Source organism: Salarias fasciatus, chromosome 15 (genome assembly GCF_902148845.1).
Source record: "Salarias fasciatus chromosome 15, fSalaFa1.1, whole genome shotgun sequence".
NCBI classification, from domain to species: Eukaryota; Metazoa; Chordata; class Actinopteri; order Blenniiformes; family Blenniidae; genus Salarias; species Salarias fasciatus.
This window is the reverse complement of record NC_043759.1, coordinates 2683013-2697407: the sequence shown is the minus strand read 5'-3', so window position 1 is coordinate 2697407 and position 14395 is coordinate 2683013. Positions and strand designations below refer to the sequence as shown.

At 42.5% G+C, this 14395-nt stretch overlaps 1 long non-coding RNA gene across 1 annotated transcript; it reads right to left on the bottom strand.

Annotated features, from left to right (window-relative positions):
• Window positions 1–9207: 9207 nt before the first annotated feature.
• On the bottom strand, window positions 9208–10333 carry LOC115402471 (uncharacterized). The gene is made up of 4 exons (XR_003933119.1): window positions 10287–10333; window positions 9982–10068; window positions 9876–9904; window positions 9208–9413 (listed from the first exon to the last, which is right to left on the bottom strand). It is a non-coding gene; the product is annotated as an uncharacterized LOC115402471 (long non-coding RNA).
• Between the last annotated feature and the right edge of the window lie 4062 nt (window positions 10334–14395).

Genomic DNA, 14395 nt, shown 5'->3' with positions numbered 1-14395 from the left:
TCAGGTCAATGGATCAGCTGTTTTTCATTAAACCTCCTCTTTGTTGTCTTAAAATGCTGTATTTCAAGATACTGTGAGCATTTTCCACCGAAAATAGAAGAGATGTCCACCATGTTTGTCATGGGAGCAGGCAGAGAGACGGCAGTCTGACCTGAAGGTGTGTCCAGAGGACAGACTGGGACGATCAAACACACATCTTTCCTGACATGTCTACAATATGTCCTGTGGACCAACGGAGCTGTTACACAGTCTGGAGTGAGACTGGGCTCCAGCTACACTTTAACCATCCAAATGTTTCTGATCTCTCTGAACGTCATTGAACAACAAATCCAACATGACAGAGATGTGAAGGAAAGATTCTTTCTCTGCAGACAGAAACATGTAGAACTCAGCTTTATACTCACTGTGGTTCCATCTCTTCGAATTTGTTTTTCTAAAAATGAAGAAAAAGTCAACTGAAGATTGAATCAACAATAAATAACTGGAGCAACTTGTTGACCTGAGACTCACCTTTAATTCTGGCCCACATGTTAACCGTCACAACACAAATGACAAGTGCTGCTAATCCCAGAGAGACGGCCAGATTTCTGCTCAGACCTGCAGAGAGAATCAAGATATGGCTTCAACAGTCTGACTGGAAAACGTCTTTCTTTACAACTGGTGAAAACAGAGAAGAAGTGGAGCTGCTGAGCTGCTCCTCCTCGTCTGAAACTCCTCCTGGAGCTCCAACAGGGATCTGGACTGGATCTGAACCTCTGCAGGTCTCAGCCTGGTTTTGCTCTTTAAACATTCTGATCAGAGTCAGGAGTCGTTACCTTGTGGATCTGCTGAAGCTCCACTGGTTCCAGTTGTGGTCGACTTTGTGCAGGTTTCTGGTTTTACTGTTGAATTTGTGCCTCCTGGACGAAAAATATACAAAACAGTTAAATCATATAAACAATTACTGAGATTCAGTCCTCATTTTTAAATCAAGCCTTGTTTTCAACCAACATCCATCAAATAAATATTTGTTTTTTCTTCTGTTGATTGGAGTCTCTCTTTCTGACTGGGCTCACCTGAGGGTCGAGGACTGAAACAAAACTTTTCTCCAGTTCTCCTTTCAGTCACTTCACAGCTCAGGAAGTGTGTTTGTGGGTGAAGATAATGTGACTTTTTAAGAGTCACAGTGGCAGAACATTCATTCTTTTCTGTCTTTATCTGATTGTTGACTTCATCAATATCTTGATCATTGATCTTCCACTTCACTTCCTGTTCACACTTTTCCTCTGAAGACGTCACGGAGCATTTGAGTGTCTCCTCGTCATCGACTTCCTGTTCAGTCACTACTCAAAGAAAAATACAAATGAGACAAATGAGCCTTTTTTCTGTGATCACAATAATACTGAATGTTCAAACATCTTATAAATACTCACTGGTTGCTACAGACAGATCCATGACAGACAGGTGAACTAGAATGTGGTTCTTTGAACTGTCTGATTTGTATTGTTGACAGTGATAAAGACCAACATCCTGAACTGTGACTTTCTTCATCATCAGAGAACAATCAGCTGTAACTCTCAGTCTGTCTGGTCCTATTTCATTGCTCTCTTGAATTTTCCCAAGTTTAACCAGCTCTAATATGGCAGAACTTCCAGGTTTAGAATATCTCCACGTTCTCTCATTACAGTCCTGTTGACCCTCCAGCTCATGTTGACAGGTCAGAGTGACGTCCTCTCCTGCTCTCTGAACAACTGCAGCCACTGGTGAGGAAGAAGAAGAAAACTCAGCACCAAAAACTATTTGTTCTGTAAAAACAAACAGTAACACTTTGAAGCACCTGGTATAACACATTATAAGTACATTTATAAAGCATTATAATGCCATTATAGCACATGTAGCTATAGTTATAAACACTCATAAATGATCACAATGCCAGGACCTAACCCTAACCCGATGCTGTGTAGTGGGTTATAAAGCATTGTGATCATTTCTGAGTATTTTTAACTACTTATAATGTGTTATACCGAGTGCTTCAAGTAAAGTGTTACCAAACAAACTGTTGGTAACAGTCACAACTGAGATCTCTCTCAACTTTTTGTCTGCATTTTCCCATTCAGTAACTTCATTAGTTTCCAAGGAAAGAGAGAACAACCGCAATAGATTACATCAGGTCCAGTTCTGAAACACTTAGTGTGGTAACAGGTCCAAATGTAGTCTGAGAACAGGTCCAAACTGAATCTAAAACTGGTCAATCCTTCTTACTGTCCTGATTGATGGCATACTTTGTGGAACATTCATTAGCTTTTCATTCATTCCCGTTTGTAAAGTAACTCCACTACTTTTGAAAGAAGTAACTAATAACGGTAATACTTTACTTGAAACATACCTGTATAACGCATTATAAGTAGTTATAAATACTCATAAATGATCAGAATGCTTTATAAGTCAATATACAGCAAAGGTTTAGGTGTTAGACACCAGGTCCTGGCCCTAATTGATGTTATAAAGCATTGTGATCATTTATGAGTGTTTATAACTATAGCTAAACAGTGCTATAATGGCATTATAATGCTTTATAAATGTACTTATAATGTTTTATAAAGGTATGCTTCAAGTAAAGTGTAACCCTCATAACTAGTGGAGGACTGATTCTCAGTTACTTCTACAAAACTGAGTGTTGAAGTTTTCTGACTGAAACTGAGCAGATTGAACAAAAACATGTTGGTCTCCTGAAATACACGAGAAGTGAAAACTAAAGTGGTGTTTGAGAGATATTTTCCAGTAATCCGAGTACTTACCTGCAGACTGAAGCACAAAGAGGCGATATAGAAACATTTCCACAGGTCTGACTTCAGTCGTCGTCTCACTGGAGTTGTTTTTTTAACTCTGCTTTTAAAGATGATCTGTCCACTTCTTGCAGTTCACTGATGTCACTTCCTCATCTTCACTCCTGTTATTCTCAGCTTCTGATCAGCGTTCACACCTTTAGCAGTGTGAAATACAATAAAGCAGCTGATGAGAAGTGTGACCTTCAGCATGTGAGAAAATCTGAACAATCACAACTCTGTGAGCAAAGTTTGATACTTTTCCTTGAAGCTTTCTGGGTTGGTAGGTCGACTGTGTTGCTCAGCAACATTTACCTTAAAGGAATACTCCACCCAAAAAACGATTTGGCCTCATTTTCTACTCACCCTCATGCTGAGAAACACTCTGGAGCACTTTTTTGACGTTTCAAATGCAGTTGGAGATGTTTGGGGATTTTCGTTGTCAACAAACAGGGACCGACAGAGCCCGACAGAAAAAATGTCATTTTTGGAGCTGTCATACAGCTCCATTGCATGTCTGCGCGCGCATCCTGAACTATGGAAGTCACGGCAGACCAAGCAACACGCTTGTGCCCTTTCAGCAGGACACCGAATTCAAAGCTTTAAAACAGTAGCCAGTCACTTTTGTGATTGTCCACAGCTCGGTCACTCACAGCAGAATATAAACAGCGGAACTTCTTCTTCTACGCTTGCAATTTAGAAAAGTAGTCGCTGAAAGTGGCAAGCGTCTGGCTTGGTCTGCCGCGGCTTCCGTAGTTCAGGCTGCGCGCAGACATGCAATGGAGCTGTATGAGAGTGCCCTGTTTGGGCTCTTAAAATGTACTAAATGACCTCGTTAAGAATTAATTATGGACGTTACGCGCTCAGGACACTTGGATTACAGCGGACGAGCAGTATGAAGGAAAATGGGAACGTTTTGTGGATTTTATGGACCATTTTTTCTGTCGGGCTCTGTTTGTTGACCACGAAAATCCCCAAACATCTCCAACTGCATTTGAAACGTCAAAAAAGTGCTCCAGAGTGTTTCTCAGCATGAGGGTGAGTAGAAAATGAGGCCAAATCGTTTTTTGGGTGGAGTATTCCTTTAAATCATTATGACTGGGCGAGCCTCAATCAGGAGTATTTCTCATGACGGAGGCCCCGTTTCTGAAAGCATCTTTTTTGTTTGAGAGAAGTTTGGTGTTCAGGCGGCAACACCCTGAACCTTCATGGAACAGACCTTTCATTCCGTGTTCTTCTGGGCGTTGATGTCAGCTGCCAACTGAGAGCGGATATCTTTGTTGCACTGGGAAAATTTAGGATCTAATTAATTTAGGCTCTATTAAGTTGGACATCAACACCAATATATTATGTCATGTAAATGTGTTTTGAGTCTATACGTTTGTTATGTTACAATGTGTGATTTGGAAAAATGTGGGACTGTTTTAAGAAGCAAGACACAGAAAACTCTGGAAGTGTAATTTTCTGTTGTTTATTTGATTATGGAGCTGGAAGGAAGTGTCCAGTTACACGAACTTGGGTGGAGCCTGGGGAGGAGAAGCAGCCGGAAAAGGATGGGACTGAGATCGGAGCGGGAGAAAGGAGGCAGCGTAGCAGGAGCTGTGGAGAGAGAAAGACAACTCTTAACTTGGAAAAAGTTGGAAAAAAGATTGAAAACGTCCCGTGAATGCAGCAGCACGTTCCGGGAGTGCCTACGGAGGAGAAGGGTTTTTTCCTCCCTTCTCTGCTGCTAACAGGCCTGCAACGTTTTCTTCATCCCCCGGGGGTAAAGTAACAGTGAGTGAGTGTGTGTATGGGGCCCATGTGTTTTTTCTTATTGTTGTGATTTGAATATTAATTTGTTTAAATATCTATTGGTGTGGTTCAGAGTTTCTATTGCATATTTAGATTGCCATTAAAGGTGCATTAAGGAGTTTTCCAACTTTTAAAAAACTTATTTTCCACTATAAATATGTTACACATTTTTAATGATGTGTACAATGTGCCCTGACATATTCATTACCAGTACCTCTAACAGCGCTAAATTGTCACTTGAAAGTTGCAGTGCCGGTCCGGCACCAGCATTTTTTGGGGGAGAATTTGAAAGGACTGACGTAATGCGCGCTCCCGCTTGTTAGGTTTCATTTTGTCCGCCATTACTCCGCCAGATGCTTAGTGAGTGTTGAATATTTATATTGTATTCTTCGTATTATGTTTATCTAGTATTCATTATTTCATGTTATTTAGTATTATTCATATTATGCATGTTTTTGGTAGTGTGTGTACTCATGTGTGGAAAAAACAATGTATTCTTTCAGGTTTGCCTGCCTGTCATTTTTCATTTTTACGGCAGCCTCTTGGCAGCTGGACAGTTTGCTTTTTCTAAAGTTAAGACGACAGGTCAATTGCCTCTCTGTCTCCCTCTTGCGCAAATGAGGCTCATTGGACAAGAAATGTGACACTATGCGAGTTGTTGCACAACACCTGGCATTTGGGAAGGATGGATGGAGACTTGATGGAGACTTGATGGAGGCTGATAGGGCCTCCCAAGGGGTCACGGACATTGACCTTTGTAGGGAGGGGGGAAGAGAGTCAATTGAGAAGCAACGAATGGTTTAGAGCAATTGTGTCTTGACGAAGAGTCAATTGAGAAGCAACAAACTCCCAAAAAATAGCATAAATAGATGGAGCGGAGAGCAATCGGCGCGTCAGTTCTTTTTGGTCTGCCTGACTGCCAGGGGGTTTTTGGAAATAAAATCCTCTTTTTGCATCCTGACTCCGACTCTGCCTGATTGTTCCGAGGAGAACTACGATTGAAGACTTCAAGAACCAAGAAGATTTTGAGATTTTCCCGGAAATATGTTTGTGGGTTTTTTTGCACCGTGACTGGCCTAGGATACTTTTTAAATAAAAATCCACGACATGAGCAACAACTGAGCAGGATCCTCCAGAAGGTAAGAACAGACTGGCTTCTAGCACTGCCACAGCTCCACACAGACTCCACCAGGTAAAAGAAACTTAAATCTTACTTGAGCGCTACAAAACGAGCGAAGGAGTCCCCCTCTTCTGTGCACGCGAGCCACAGGGACGAGTTTTTCACTAAGCTGCATTACGCCCAAGGCCTGCAGGGGGCGCTATTTCGCTTAAACTTGCAAACTCCTTAATGCACCTTTAACTATTGAGTTGTTGTTCTATCTGCACATTTGGTGCATAGATAGAAGAGTGGCACACTGTTATTTCCTTTATCCTGAGGAAGGAGTTTAAATTCTTGATTCGCACTGGTTGAAGATCAGATATTTGTTCTAATAAATTGTGGCAAACTGTTATTTTTTTCTCTAAACGGTTGTCTGGTGTCAGTTTTATTAAATTTTGTGAGGAGGTACTTTGAGTTTCCCCTGCTGGGTAACTATAAACCTCAATATTGGTAAACCCTTGTGGTAGATTAACTCTCGAACCCAAAACACCCCATCAGCCGAATTGAGTAAAATACCCACGTTAGTTAGTGTATATTGATGGGGTGCTACATATTTATCAGGGAGATTTGAGAGACGGATGTGTGAGTTGCTGTGCAATTGTGTAACTAACGCTGCCATCGTGAAGATGCACCCAAGGCATTATGGGTAGTGTAGTAAATGTTCAGTGTCCTCATCCAGCAGTCTGTGTAAGTTGGTGTACTCATTAATAAAAGGTAAAAATGGCTACCCAAGTCCACATCCTCGTTTCGTAAAGAAGAAAACATAAAAACAGAACCTGAGTGTTGTTGTCTCCAGAACATGTTGGTTTGTTTACATTTCAGCAGAACATCTTATCAGCTTCTGAAGCTTGGTATTCGAGTCACAAGGACCTAATGTGTAGTTGATAGAACTGTTCCTTTACTTCATCCTGCCAGTAGCAGTCATACAAGTGTATCCTCCAACACAGCAGAGGTGCTTATGACTTCACTGCCATTACAATTTATTCATGTTGTGATCTGTCCACACCACTCAATTTTATTATACGGGGTTTAAAGATCAGTTACTCGAGTTTCCTCCTGGAAGAGGTTTTGACCGCCTGCAGCTGCTGCTGCTGCCTTGGTCCATGGTGATGGTGAGGTGAAATTGCTTTGTGCTTCTGCCTGCAGTGAGTTCAAACGCGAGGAGAGACGTTCATTTGATTGGTGAAGACGACAGTTGGCTGTGTTTCGCAGCTTCTCTCCTCCCTGTTTGCCAGTTGCGCTGGTGGGAGGGACGGGTACATGGGTGCACTGCGCTCCGCCAGACTGTGCTCTTCACAAACTTGCAAAATGTTATGGACATGCCGGGGCGCAAGCATGGCACACCTGGTCTGCACTGCACTTTCATGCGGTCTGCAAAAGTAGAGCCCCAAGACTTTAAGGAGTGAAGATCAAAACCAGACCAGGGTAGACGTTTGAACAAGTTTATTGAAAACAGGGGTGATCAAAGATGGCTGCTGCCTGGCGGCAGTGTCACAGGTTAGCTTAGTCTTGCGAGATGAGATGAGAAACAGGAGACGAGTTGTCTTCTCTTTAATCTATCAACGTCAAAATGGGAAATGAAAATTGGCTTTTGGATTTCCAGAATCAGAACGAAATTCAAATGGTCAGAAGACGTACAGACTGAAAACACACTGCATGGTTACATTTGTCTTCTGTATAGATAATATTCTATCAAACAATGTTGATGTGTACAGAAGCATATATATTGTCATGGTGCAAAGATGGAAGGACCCACACGCAGGCAGCCGGGCAGAGTTGACACAACTTCCCAGTATTCAGCGTCCGGTTCGATTCCTCACCTCACCGGCCGAGCTCTCCGCTTCACCGGCGCCGGAGTCGAGCAGGCTCCGGTCCCGTTCATGCCCCCGCGGAGGAGTCCGGGTCCTGCTGGGAAGTCTTGTTGTGGCTCGAGGCTTTGTAACTTCACCCCCCTTTTTCACGGGTGTAAAGCCGCCGCCTCGACGGCACGCGCTGCGGCCCGTTCCGCTTCAAAATAAAACAACGCGTCCGTCAAACGGCGTGAAGCCGCGGAAATAAGAGAGGGCAGAAATCACTGTCGGGGCGAAGCAGGATACTCCGATAACAGTATCTGCTGCACATTTAAGAGTTTAATCGACGGGAAGAAGAAGAACTGAATGGAAATCCAGCTGCGGTGTTTTATTTGAAGGTAATCGGAAACATCCGGTGTAGCGCAGCGCTCCTCTCACGGCACTGCGGCGGTTCCACCTCCCGCTGCACACTCTCTCCTTCAGCCGCCTCCCGGGTCCCGCGGTCAGCCGCCTCCTCTCTCCATCCGGAGCCGCTGAGGGTGAAATAAATCCTGCTTCGCTCGCTCACATCGTGAGAAACGGACGCTGAAACGGCCGCGAAGGCGGAGAGCCGCTGCTCTCCTCTGTCACCCGCTGCTCGGATCCGCGGCAGCGGCTCGCGCACGCCGCCTCCTCATTGGCGGAGCTAACAAAGAGGGGCGGGACCAACAGCGGCTTTCACCGTACAAGGAGCGGGTGGTGCGCTCTGATTGGTCAGAGCGGGATGCGGGGAGGCGTCAACAAGTGATATATCGGCAACAAATGGGATCCTGTCAGCCGCTCAGTGCAACTGTTGATCTGACCAAAACACATTAAATGATCATTTAAAACGGCTGTTTTTTTTTTAATAGTATTTGGTAAAATTTTCAAAATAATAACAAATAGCTGTAAAATTTACAAAAATTATTTATTTTGCACTGAAATGTCCAGCCTTTTCACTGGAAACATTTCCGCTAACAAGCATGGATTCAAGATTCAGTTCAATTAAAAATAAATAAATAAATAAATAAATAACTTCCACATACCCCGAGATATGCTTTCTGTTGAAGTGTCCTTGAGCAAGACTCTGAACCCCAAACTGCCCCCAGTGGACAGATTTACCACCTGACATGTGACAGCAGCCTCTACTGCGAAGAGAGTTTTCTTTCTGGGATGAATATAATTATTCAATAATTTCTGAAAAAAGTCCTTTTTTCCCAGGAAGTCGAGGTTATAACAGTGATAACAGCATCTTAGAAGAAGAAATAAGTCACAGGCAGTTTTCTTTTGCATGAAACGATGCTGGACTCACTGGTGTGATGTCTCCCCCTGCAGGACGAAATGTTTATTACAGGGAGCAAAACAAAAAACAGTCAGGCTCGAGCTGGAACTTGGCCTGGCGCAGAGTTTGAATCAAACTGAGCAGATTCCTGTAGAGCAAAGTGATCGTACACTGTGGTAGAGTGGTACATGAAATTACATCAATATTTTTCTTCTCCATCTATTATGTAGATGTGTTTTGTAAGTGTTCTCAACGTGTCTGAAATGAATAAAGAAAAAAAGTTGCGATTTCACTAAGCTCCTGTTTATTAGAGGCAATGTGATGAGATTTATTTGTTCGTGTCCAACGTCACTCATAAACTGATACAAGTAGAAACAGAAGAAAAACTGTAGATAACTAAATGAGAACAGCTTCATTTAAAACAACATCCTGAATTTAGAGAAAACAGTGAAAGTGCTGACTCAGCAGCAGTGGACTGGCGATGTCGCTCAGTGGAGTCGGACAGAAACAGACGGCTCTCCCAGGTTCTCGTACGTCACTGCAGCCTCGTCTTCTTCACGCCGAGTCTGCAAACAGCGCTGGGTTAGGTAAACCTCCTGCACACACCGGGTCCAGGTTGTCTCGTCAGGTCAATGGATCAGCTGTTTTTTATTAAACCTCCTCTTTGTTGTCTTAAAATGCTGTATTTCAAGATACTGTGAGCATTTTCCACCGAAAATAGAAGAGATGTCCACCATGTTTGTCATGGGAGCAGGCAGAGAGACGGCAGTCTGACCTGAAGATGTGTCCAGAGGACAGACTGGGACGATCAAACACACATCTTTCCTGACATGTCTACAATATGTCCTGTGGACCAACGGAGCTGTTACACAGTCTGGAGTGAGACTGGGCTCCAGCTACACTTTAACCATCCAAATGTTTCTGATCTCTCTGAACGTCATTGAACAACAAATCCAACATGACAGAGATGTGAAGGAAAGATTCTTTCTCTGTAGACAGAAACATGTAGAACTCAGCTTTATACTCACTGTGGTTCCATCTCGTTGAATCTGTTGTTCTAAAAACAAAGAAAAAGTCAATTGAAGATTGAATCAACAGTAAAAAACTGGAGCAACTTGTTGACCTGAGACTCACCTTTAATTCTGGCCCACATGTTAACCGTCACAACACAAATGACAAGTGCTGCTAATCCCAGAGAGACGGCCAGATTTCTGCTCAGACCTGCAGAGAGAATCAAGACATGGCTTCAACAGTCTGACTGGAAAACGTCTTTCTTTACAACTGGTGAAAACAGAGAAGAAGTGGAGCTGCTGAGCTGCTCCTCCTCGTCTGAAACTCCTCCTGGAGCTCCAACAGGGATCTGGACTGGATCTGAACCTCTGCAGGTCTCAGCCTGGTTTTGCTCTTTAAACATTCTGATCAGAGTCAGGAGTCGTTACCTTGTGGATCTGCTGAAGCTCCACTGGTTCCAGTTGTGGTCGACTTTGTGCAGGTTTCTGGTTTTACTGTTGAATTTGTGCCTCCTGGACGAAAAATATACAAAACAGTTAAATCATATAAACAATTACTGAGATTCAGTCCTCATTTTTAAATCAAGCCTTGTTTTCAACCAACATCCATCAAATAAATATTTGTTTTTTCTTCTGTTGATTTGAGTCTCTGTTTCTGACTGGGCTCACCTGAGGGTCGAGGACTGAAACAAAACTTTTCTCCAGTTCTCCTTTCAGTCACTTCACAGCTCAGGAAGTGTGATTGTGGGTGAAGATAATGTGACTTTTTAAGAGTCACAGTGGCAGAACATTCATTCTTTTCTGTCTTTATCTGATTGTTGACTTCATCAATATCTTGATCATTGATCTTCCACTTCACTTCCTGTTCACACTTTTCCTCTGAAGACGTCACGGAGCATTTGAGTGTCTCCTCGTCATCGACTTCCTGTTCAGTCACTACTCAAAGAAAAATACAAATGAGACAAATGAGCCTTTTTTCTGTGATCACAATAATACTGAATGTTCAAACATCTTATAAATACTCACTGGTTGCTACAGACAGATCCATGACAGACAGGTGAACTAGAATGTGGTTCTTTGAACTGTCTGATTTGTATTGTTGACAGTGATAAAGACCAACATCCTGAACTGTGACTTTCTTCATCATCAGAGAACAATCAGCTGTAACTCTCAGTCTGTCTGGTCCTATTTCATTGCTCTCTTGAATTTTCCCAAGTTTAACCAGCTCTAATATGGCAGAACTTCCAGGTTTAGAATATCTCCACGTTCTCTCATTACAGTCCCGCTGACCCTCCAGCTCATGTTGACAGGTCAGAGTGACGTCCTCTCCTGCTCTCTGAACAACTGCAGCCACTGGTGAGGAAAAAGAAGAAAACTCAACACCAAAAACTATTTGTTCTGTAAAAACAAACAGTAACACTTTGAAGCACCTGGTATAACACATTATAAGTACATTTATAAAGCATTATAATGCCATTATAGCACATGTAGCTATAGTTATAAACACTCATAAATGATCACAATGCCAGGACCTAACCCTAACCCGATGCTGTGTAGTGGGTTATAAAGCATTGTGATCATTTCTGAGTATTTTTAACTACTTATAATGTGTTATACCAGGTGCTTCAAGTAAAGTAGTACCAAACAAACTGTTGGTAACAGTCACAACTGAGATCTCTCTCAACTTTTTGTCTGCATTTTCCCATTCAGTAACTTCATTAGTTTCCAATGAAAGAGAGAACAACCGCAATAGATTACATCAGGTCCAGTTCTGAAACACTTAGTGTGGTAACAGGTCCAAAAGTAGTCTGAGAACAGGTCCAAACTGAATCTGAAACTGGTCAATCCTTCTTACTGTCCTGATTGATGGCATACTTTGTGGAACATTCATTAGCTTTTCATTCATTCCCGTTTTAAAGTAACTTCTCTACTTTTGGAAGAAGTAACTAATAACGGTAATACTTTACTTGAAACATACCTGTATAACGCATTATAAGTAGTTATAAATACTCATAAATAATCAGAATGCTTTATAAGTCAATATACAGCAAAGGTTTAGGTGTCAGACACCAGGTCCTGGCCCTAATTGATGTTATAAAGCATTGTGATCATTTATGAGTGTTTATAACTATAGCTAAACAGTGCTATAATGGCATTATAATGCTTTATAAATGTACTTATAATGTGTTATAAAGGTACGCTTCAAGTAAAGTGTAACCCTCATAACTAGTGGAGGACTGATTCTCAGTTTCTTCTACAAAACTGAGTGTTGAAGTTTTCTGACTGAAACTGAGCAGATTGAACAAAAACATGTTGGTCTCCTGAAATACACGAGAAGTGAAAACTAAAGTGGTGTTTGAGAGATATTTTCCAGTAATCCGAGTACTTACCTGCAGACTGAAGCACAAAGAGGCGATATAGAAACATTTCCACAGGTCTGACTTCAGTCGTCGTCTCACTGGAGTTGTTTTTTCAACTCTGCTTTTAAAGATGATCTGTCCACTTCTTGCAGTTCACTGATGTCACTTCCTCACCTTCACTCCTGTTATTCTCAGCTTCTGATCAGCGTTTACACCTTTAGCAGTGTGAAATACAATAAAGCAGCTGATGAGAAGTGTGACCTTCAGCATGTGAGAAAATCTGAACAATCACAACTCTGTGAGCAAAGTTTGATACTTTTCCTTGAAGCTTTCTGGGTTGGTAGGTCGACTGTGTTGCTCAGCAACATTTACCTTAAAGGAATACTCCACCCAAAAAACGATTTGGCCTCATTTTCTACTCACCCTCATGCTGAGAAACACTCTGGAGCACTTTTTTGACGTTTCAAATGCAGTTGGAGATGTTTGGGGATTTTCGTTGTCAACAAACAGGGACCGACAGAGCCCGACAGAAAAAATGGTCCATAAAATCCACAAAACGTTCCCATCTTCCTTCATACTGCTCGTCCGCTGTAATCCAAGTGTCCTGAGCGCGTAACGTCCATAATTAATTCTTAACGAGGTCATTTAGTACATTTTAAGAGCCCAAACAGGGCGCTGTCATACAGCTCCATTGCATGTCTGCGCGCGCACCCTGAACTACGGAAGTCGCGGCAGACCAAGCAACACGCTTGTGCCCTTTCAGCAGGACACCGAATTCAAAGCTTTAAAACAGTAGCCAGTCACTTTTGTGATTGTCCACAGCTCGGTCACTCACAGCAGAATATAAACAGCGGAACTTCTTCTTCTAAGCTTGCAATTTAGAAAAGTAGTCGCTGAAAGTGGCAAGCGTCTGGCTTGGTCTGCCGCGGCTTCCGTAGTTCAGGCTGCGCGCAGACATGCAATGGAGCTGTATGAGAGCGCCCTGTTTGGGCTCTTAAAATGTACTAAATGACCTCGTTAAGAATTAATTATGGACGTTACGCGCTCAGGACACTTGGATTACAGCGGACGAGCAGTATGAAGGAAAATGGGAACGTTTTGTGGATTTTATGGACCATTTTTTCTGTCGGGCTCTGTCGGTCCCTGTTTGTTGACCACGAAAATCCCCAAACATCTCCAACTGCATTTGAAACGTCAAAAAAGTGCTCCAGAGTGTTTCTCAGCATGAGGGTGAGTAGAAAATGAGGCCAAATCGTTTTTTGGGTGGAGTATTCCTTTAAATCATTATGACTGGGCGAGCCTCAATCAGGAGCATTTCTCATGACGGAGGCCCCGTTTCTGAAAGCATCTTTTTTGTTTGAGAGAAGTTTGGTGTTCAGGCGGCAACACCCTGAACCTTCATGGAACAGACCTTTCATTCCGTGTTCTTCTGGGCGTTGATGTCAGCTGCCAACTGAGAGCGGATATCTTTGTTGCACTGGGAAAATTTAGGATCTAATTAATTTAGGCTCTATTAAGTTGGACATCAACACCAATATATTATGTCATGTAAATGTGTTTCGAGTCTATACGTTTGTTATGTTACAATGTGTGATTTGGAAAAATGTGGGACTGTTTTAAGAAGCAAGACACAGAAAACTCTGGAAGTGTAATTTTCTGTTGTTTATTTGATTATGGAGCTGGAAGGAAGTGTCCAGTTACACGAACTTGGGTGGAGCCTGGGGAGGAGAAGCAGCCGGGAAAGGATGGGCCTGAGATCGGAGCGGGAGAAAGGAGGCAGCGTAGCAGGAGCTGTGGAGAGAGAAAGACAACTCTTAACTTGGAAAAAGTTGGAAAAAAGACTGAAAACGTCCCGTGAATGCAGCAGCACGTTCCAGGAGTGCCTACGGAGGAGAAGGGTTTTTTCCTCCCTTCTCTGCTGCTAACAGGCCTGCAACGTTTTCTTCATCCCCGGGGGTAAAGTAACAGTGAGTGAGTGTGTGTATGGGGCCCATGTGTTTTTTCTTATTGTTGTGATTTGAATATTAATTTGTTTAAATATCTATTGGTGTGGTTCAGAGTTTCTATTGCATATTTAGATTGCCATTAAAGGTGCATTAAGGAGTTTTACAACTTAAAAAAAACTTATTTTCCACCATAAATATGTTACACATTTTTAATGATGTGTACAATGTGCCC